At 42.2% G+C, this 6,788-nt stretch overlaps 1 protein-coding gene across 1 annotated transcript in view; it reads right to left on the minus strand.

The window, feature by feature from the left end:
- The window catches only part of NPVF (neuropeptide VF precursor), a 134,545-nt gene extending 131,105 nt beyond the window's left edge, over nucleotides 1-3,440 (minus strand). Inside the window, exon 1 of the mRNA XM_021538222.3 lies at nucleotides 3,027-3,440. The gene's annotated coding sequence lies outside the window, so the exon portion shown is untranslated. The remainder of the gene's footprint in view (nucleotides 1-3,026) is intronic.
- Nucleotides 3,441-6,788: the final 3,348 nt, after the last annotated feature.

Below are 6,788 nucleotides of genomic sequence, written 5' to 3' on the forward strand. Positions count from 1 at the left end.
CACAAAATGGATGACGTCTCCTGCTGCCCTTTCGGATGGCTTAGTGTAAGACCTCTCTGTTTTCCCAGCCTTTGTACTGCTCTGACACACAGGGCTAGCCAGCAGTCCCAATTAAAAGAGCAGGGGGAAAAAAGAGTGGGTAGATCTTCTTCCAGATGGCTTTGAAGAGGCATCAATCTGCTACAGAGATTCACAAGACCCCAGACAAGTAGTTAGATAAGCCAAGACTATGCATTAAGGCTAAATTCACAGCGCTACATCAAACCCAAATGTTTTTTCCAGTACATTAATTACCACAGAAATTTGGCTGACTAGGAAAGGTGAAAGTGTAAACTGTAACTGAAGAAAGTTAAGGACAATATTAGCAAGTTTTAATACTTTCCTGTTATTCCTGTTATATGCTAGTTCATCTTCTCTTCATATCCCCTAATTTATCCAGCAAATGTACACCTGTATAAACACATACACAGACAAATGTGCTCTATCCAAAAGAAAGCAGCATATAGAGCATGAGCAAGCATGCTCCATCATCACGTGTAGCAGTTAAATTGCTGCACAGCATCCCCTCCTGTAGTGGTTGCATCCTCTCCTGCCTGATTAGTTGATGCCAAGGCAGGGATATCTCTTCTGGCACTGGATTTTGAAGGTTCAGCCTCTAGCAGACTGAGAAATCAACACTACCCTGCATCACCATCTTTTGAGACGGCTGCTCTTGCCACGGCCATGGATAGGCTAGAATGAAATTTAGCGAAATTCCCCTGCGTAGGACAAGTGAGAGGATACCAAATTTCTCCTGGGAAGACATTAAAAAAATATATATTCCTACAAGAACGACATGATCCCTAATCCCTAAAAATGGGTTGGCGGCTTTCGGAGAGCATAGCACGGATAGCTCCATCCAAGCATCACATTTCCTGCATGCAGCTACACGGAGAGAAAATAAATCCCCGTCAGAAACAGCGCGGGCACTTGGTGCCCGTCAGCAGCGGTCAGTGAAACACGAGCAGGGACTGTCCGGGCAGGAAGGGGAGCTCGCAGACCCCGGCGCCTCCCGAGCCGTGTCCGCAGCCGCCCGGGCCGGGGCAGCCCGGGGGGCCGCGCTGACCCCCGGCTGCCCCGGGGAGCCGGGCAGGGGACGCTGCGCCCCATCCCCCGTGGGGAGGCATTTCCCCACTCCACGCAGGCTGCTGCCTCCGCCGGGGAGTTCCTGCTCCAGCAGCGAGGGCAAGGGGTGAAGGGGGCTGCTTGCTTTTGCAAACACGGTTAACCAAATGTTGATATTATGCTTAGCCGTTGTCTCCTTGTCACTAGTCACTTGCAGTTACGGGTCCAGATGTTCGAAACGCCATCGTGAGCTGGAGCTGATGAACTCTGCTGCTATGATCTTCGTTTCCAAGGCGTTCTGTAGCCTTGTGGGACTGCGGCCGAGTGTCCAGAGAGGGGACAGGGATGGCTGTAGGTTTTATGCAAGCTTCAGTACATTGCATCAATGGGGGAACTTTTTTCATTTAAGACACCTTGGGGTATCAAACCTATCCTCAAGAAGGTCACAGCTCTCCCTCAGGTCCTGTGTGTACCTGCCAGCTCTGTGGGCACATCCCACTTTGCTCAGGGCATTTCAAATGGCCCCGGGTGTCTGTGTTTCAACAAATTAGCCGAGCTCACAAAGTCCTCTGGTCAGCTGGTTGTATCACACACCAAGGCACAACAAAACCTACGGGGAAAAACTTACTGATTTTATAGCAGGATACTAATAGAAAGAATGTGATTCCCCTGGAAAGTATGTAATTCCACCACCTTGGATTTATAGCTTGTGCCTGAACTACAGGTGAGAAGTGTTGTCTTTTATAAAGGCATCTACCATCAGGACAGTCTGACTCAGATACTCTAAGACATTTCTTTCTTCTTACTGATATATTTGAAAAGAAAAAGGAAAAAAAGAGAGAGAGAGAGAGAAAAAAAAAGATAATTTAGATTATAAGAATGAGAATAGAAAGCCTCCTTTTAGGTGAGAATTTATATTATGCACTGTCTATTGCAGAGTAATTTAAGCCACTGAAGAAATTCAATAATTTAAAATCACATTAGGAAAAAAAATATTTTTCCAGAAAGAAGGAAAATGCTTATTTCTGGCACATTAAGAAGTGCCCTGTAGCTCTCATTAAAGCTAGTTTTAGATTTTTATCTAGGAAATATTAGTTGAGAAAATATATAAACTGATAAATACAAATGTGTTAAGGAAAGAAATGGTTATGTTTAAAATTTAATTTAGTTGGATTTTGTGTCTTTATCTAAGGGGTGAGTGACTCCAGATGAAATCTCATCAAAGACAATCATTTACTGGAAAGAGAAAGAGAGTCAAAATTTCCCAGAATAGATCATCATGAGATGAAAAAGAAAATGCCCAATCTCATCAAGCTCATCTAGTGGACATAAGGTTGGATCCAAAAGTCCTGCAGCTCCTCTTTGATCTGTGTAGACTCAAAATGTCCCCAGAAAGCTATGAGGCTCCCTCCTTGTCTGCCTCATCTTTTGGCTGAACAGCAGACTTTGGATTAGCCCCTAAGAACCCAACATGTAGCTGAGGGTTGGTTTCCCAGCTCCACCCCTGAGACATTGCTTTGCCTACCCCTCAGATACCCACACGGGTTCAAGAGACCAAGACATGTTCTGTGCAAGACATCTGTGGCAATTACTGCTTGTCTTAAATACTACACAATATAAGGATCTATAAAAACATTATTCTCAAGAAATAATGTTTTCTTATAGAAATAGCAGTAAGAATCTGTTCAAGTACATACACAGTTGCATTAAGTTAGCAGAGGCTACAGAGAGAACTTTCTCTGAGGTCCTGTCCCCAGGCTAGGGCAAATTTTACACCCAGAGGATGCTGCCTCCAAAATGCCAACTCTGACAGAGATATCAACACTTCCACACTGACAAGGTTTCAATACTATTCAGAGGGGATATTTTCACCTCAAACTGACAGTGTTGTTTGAGAATTAAAGAGACCTAGACAGACTTACCATCTGGGCTGCTCCACCAGGCTGTGAGGTTGATAGAAGGGCATCAGCAAATGTCATTGTTCTCCTGTGTCAGGGTACCAACGCTGTAGCTGTTTTGTATCTTTGGAGACAGATCTGCTTCCCTTTGTTTTCCCATTATCTTGCCTAATCATCCATCTGTGAGAAGGGAGATATTATGAAGATACAAGTAACAGAGTAAAAGTAATGGCTGTGTTATTCAAGAAGTCAGACTCTGTGATCTAGTGGCCCCTCCTGGCTCTGAAATCTGGAATTTCTTCTGACTGACACCATCAATTCACTTGTTTGTGGAGCCCCCAGGCCCAGGCAATTGGCTCATCTTTCATACTATTCTGCACTAATTGGCAATAATGAAGGTATTTGTCAGTCTCCACTGGATCATGTGTTTAAAGACAACTTCAGAGTAATCCTAGCAATATGGATGTCATCAGCCTACAGACTCACTGTCAAAAATGAAATGAGACACCAACGTTATGCCATTTTGCCTCATGTTCGGTTCCTAATTTTCTGGATGAAAATTTCCTTCTGTAAATATGTCATCTTCCATAACAAGTTGAAGGTACAAATGCTCATATGTATCTGTGCAAGATTCAGACTGACAGAAAAGCCATTAGCTTCTCTGATAGCTTATTATTAACTCAACACTTCAGATATCATATTTTGTGTACATAAAGGGATGCTAAATTGAATGCAGAAAGTAAGAAATAGAGTTTCTTCTAGTCTGTCCCCATCCAGTTCTCCATTGCCATATTTGCTCAACTCCACCAGAAGTAACTTTTCTCGGGGAAATATTTGTACCATAGGAAATTTTCTTAGCAGGATGAGAGTGGCTGCAGAGGCCAACCTTGCACCCTCATAATATTCTTTTCAATGTCCCTGTTACCAAATATCAGTGGGACACAGTATCTTAGCTATTCTTTATTTCACACAGGGGTTATGGAGAATGTGAAATTAAACTGAAGCTGCCTCTGACTTGCAGGGATGGTTAGTTTTCTAGGCAGAACTTGAGAAACAGAAAACAGGAGTGTGATACAAAGAAATTATGATAATCAACCAACTAATTTTGTTACTAAGTCTGTACAACACTTCTTCCCTCTTCACTGTATGCTTTCACTGCTCTGAAGGAAAGGCCAAAAGGGGAGTAATAAAAACACCCTTGGGTACAAAGAAATTGGCTCATAAAATAACTACAGTAACAATGTCGATTATTAGCTTTACAGTACAGGATAAATATAAATGGACTATATCCTCAAACTAGCAAAATATGGGGAATCAATCTCAATAAAAAGAACTGATAGGGTAAGCTATTTGGGAAGCAGATACAAGCCCTGCCTGGCTTAGAAACATTAGCCTGTGCTTCTGAGTAGTGATTGATGTCTTCTGCTGCCAGATGACAATGAACTTCACTGAGAGTGAGGCTTGGAGGGAGGTATTTGTAATGCTTGTCTGTAAGCTCCAGAAGCATTATGATTTCTATGAAGGATAAATGCACAAATCTCTGTATTTCTGCTAGAAGACAGTCCCTGCTAAAACAGAAACTAAACATATTTACAAGGCAGTGAGTTATGATAGAAACTTGACCAGGCATTTCTCAAAGCAGCTGACATCATCTGCTGCTGACAGAGTCACACTATCTCTAAACACATTGTAGGAGGTACAGATGTTATCACAGCAGAAAAGTGTGAGAATTCAGATTTTTTTCTGTATCTTCTTCCTCTGGAGAAATCAAAATGGCTTTTGATTTTCTTTTACTTTGGGACAAAGTTAATGGGCATATTTTACTGCAGGTTGCAAAGTTGATTTTACTGCAGGTCAGCTCATCACTGATCTTTGCTCACTGATTTTGTCACTCAAACATGTTATCCCTTTGCTTGCTTCCCCAGCCAGACTGACCCTCACACACTGGCTGGGGTCTCCTTTCCACTTGATCTGATGTGGAGTGACTTGAAAGATGATTAGCCCGAGTGGAGCATGGGACACAAATACCCACTGGGAGACCTGTTGAAAAACCACAGGAGCCACCTCATTTCTTGTTCCTTGTGACACAGTGAAAAGTCCATAAGCTTCTGCTTGAGTTCACATCCTGGATATAATTTCCTAATCACTTCAGGGTGATGTCATGGGTAAAAAATGCATGAGTGACAAACTAAATTGAAGGCTAGGCTGTTTCTTGCAGCATTACTATATTACTAGAGAGAGAGAGGGAACACAGAGGGGGGTTTCTTTTATCACTTATGGCATCCTTATTTCTCAAGACAGGAAGGTTAGCTTTTCCACAGCATCCTGCTATGCTGCTCGCCTTCAAGACATTAAAATACACCTAGGAGTGTACCCTCTGGGCCTGTCTAGTGAACACTTCCCCAGCTCCCAAGGTCCTTGGAACAGAGAGATTCATTATCCAACATCCCAATGCTGCAGGAAAATGGTCACCACAGGCTCAACTCAAATTGCCCAATGCAGCTATTAAAAAACAATTTGTTAAATAATATGACTAGAAAAATTCTTAAGTAGGTCAGTTGTTCTAATTTTTCAGGGGAGTTAAGGAATACTATGTTTTAAAGACAGTACATAAAGCATGTAAAAAGACCTGATTTCAACCAGATGGTTTTTCAGTCTCAGGTAATTATTATGATCAAGACACTACCTTTCTGAGGCACCTCAAGGACAATTTCTCTTCTAAACACAACCAAATTATGTAGAAACAGAAGGCTCTATCCATGGCGGGTGAAATTCACAGCCCTTTTGCTTCATTACTAAGACTACTAAATGTAATGCTATGCTGACTTAAGGGAAGTATAACAATGACAATTATGATCTAAGAACATAACCCTAATTACATTAAAATAAAATAATAATAGTATCATTAAGAAAGAGCTACTTCTGAAAAGCAATTTTCATTCAGAACCAATTTTCCTGTTCTGGGCAAAAGTCCATCCTAATCACATTGAGAGTCAATACATTACTCTTTGACTTGAGGCAAAAGTATATCAATTCTTGACAGCTTCTGCAGATGCTCTGTCCTTTGGTAAAAAAAAAAAAAAAAAAAAAAAAAAGCCCTTCAGTGTTTGGACAGGGTGGTTTGCAAAAGGGTTTCATTTCACAGCTATTAGATACAGTATAAATTCCATCCATGGAAAATGTAGGCATCCTCTATAGCAATCTAGTTCTCCCTTTTATGCATGAAATGTATCTCTAACTCAATCCAAAGCAGTCAATGGCTTAAGAGAATGCTCTCTATGTGGCAGAAGCTTTCCATTTTCTGTGTTGCATTTTTAAAGCTCTGCAGTCATGTTACCACAGGGCTCTGGCACATGAAGTGGGTTTGTGGCTTCGCTGGGTTTGTTATTTCAACCACTTACAGCAAAGCTAAACAAAGTCACCAGTGTCTCCGCTTAAGAAGAGAACTCTGATCAGACACAGTGTGGTATATGCCATTTCCACAAACTAACAGTCTAGAAAAAGCAGCTACAAGGGAAAACAAAAGTTTTATCTTGTCTGCAGACAGGGGTCTATGCAGACTGGCAGAGCTCTCCAAAGGACCATGCTGTGTCTGCCCTGTCCTCACACGTGGCTCTTGGCCATGCTCAGAGGCAGACCACCAGACAAGGCAGGCTTCAGTGGGACCTTGCAATCATTCCTGTGTCCCAATGGGAACTAAGTTTATTCAGAGCACATCACTGTGCTGGTACATGCCTGCCACAGTGTGTCTGTATGTCTTGGCTCCCCAGGTGACACAAATCAACA

This window comes from Lonchura striata, chromosome 2 (genome assembly GCF_050655825.1).
Source record: "Lonchura striata isolate lonStrDom1 chromosome 2, ASM5065582v1, whole genome shotgun sequence".
NCBI classification, from domain to species: domain Eukaryota; kingdom Metazoa; phylum Chordata; class Aves; order Passeriformes; family Estrildidae; genus Lonchura; species Lonchura striata.